The following is a 1,335-nucleotide window of genomic DNA, read 5'->3' on the forward strand; positions in this document are numbered from 1 at the left end:
CCATTTTGGGTTAGAAGTTCTCATAGAGAACCATTCAAGTTATTGTTCATCATGAATATAAACACATGATCAATATAATCTACATGTTTCACAAAACATAAAGGTAATGATGCCTTCAATTAACACTACAAAAATGTAGTTTTCAAAGATCAGATTGTTTTCTTGGAAAAAGTTTTTAACTTCAGTACAACTGAAATGAAATGTCTCAATCACAGCAAGACTTTTAAAAACTCCTGCATAAGCAGAAAACAACAAATATATTTTATTATACTCGTTAATGTCCATGAAATTAATCTTAGACCAACATGGTCCATCCATTGTGTTTGTCTGAGTGAAGCTCCATTCTGTAGGTCTCTACCAGGGCCTCCAGGGGGCGATGTTGACTGGACTCTTGTCTTTGCTGATGCTGTGCTGGGCTGGGGAGCTCAGCTGAGGACCGTCAATCTCCCTCCTGTTCTTATCAGAGGATGGCTGCAGGCTCTGGGAGTGGCTCAGCAGTCTTCTCTGGGACTGTCTTCATCTCATCATTAGACAGGAAGTGAACATTCACTTGGACACACCTGGAGTAACCCTGATTGACAGGTGCTGAGCAGGAGGAGGAGCTCACCAGCTCGTTCTGTTGCTGTCGTCTCAGGAAGCAAACTGTCATCTCCAGGATGTCGGCTTTGTCCAGCTTAGAGTCGGACTGCTGGTTGAGGATCTCTGGAACCAGGAGAGATTTGAGCTGCTCAATGCTGTTGATACGATCTCTGTGTAACTTCTCCACCACTGGCTTTCTTAGCTGCAAGAAAAGACAAGTAGAGGCATTAATAACCTTATTCTGGTGTGTGACATTATTGAAGCAGATTAACAATCAATCAAATGTAATTCCTTTCCTTGAATTTGAATCTTAAGTTTACCTTGTTTGTCAGAGTCAGGTGCTCCTTAGAGTAGATCATAGTTGAAGTGATTGTAGGTGTCATGGTTGGATCTCTGTGCTGTAGAGGTCTGTGTAGAGAGAATCTGATCTCTACTGGCATCATCTCTCCTATATATTGTCCCAGATCTGCATATGAATGTGTGGGTCTTGGGCTTGTTGGAGTTTCTCACAGTCTGTAGCCAATGGGAGAGCTTGGGAGAACAGTGAGGAGTGTGGAGCTGCCACATGCTCAGTGTTCTTATTGCTGGGGGACAATGGTCACGTCTCAGGGGAACAGGTGGAGGGGTGGGGGTGATGGAGAGTGACTGACAGAGCGCTGTGTGAATCTGGGAAAGTGGTGACCCCCAGATCTGCTGCCTGATGTTGGCATCAATGACACTAACAGAGCACACACTTATCATTACAACTTTCACGTG

At 44.0% G+C, this 1,335-nt stretch overlaps 1 pseudogene; it reads right to left on the bottom strand.

Moving 5' to 3' along the window:
• Window positions 1–223: 223 nt before the first annotated feature.
• On the bottom strand, window positions 224–1,022 carry LOC110527855 (transcription factor HES-5-like; annotated as a pseudogene).
• Between the last annotated feature and the right edge of the window lie 313 nt (window positions 1,023–1,335).

Source organism: Oncorhynchus mykiss, chromosome 7 (assembly GCF_057628025.1).
Source record: "Oncorhynchus mykiss isolate SJ-2025 chromosome 7, ASM5762802v1, whole genome shotgun sequence".
NCBI lineage: Eukaryota > Metazoa > Chordata > Actinopteri > Salmoniformes > Salmonidae > Oncorhynchus > Oncorhynchus mykiss.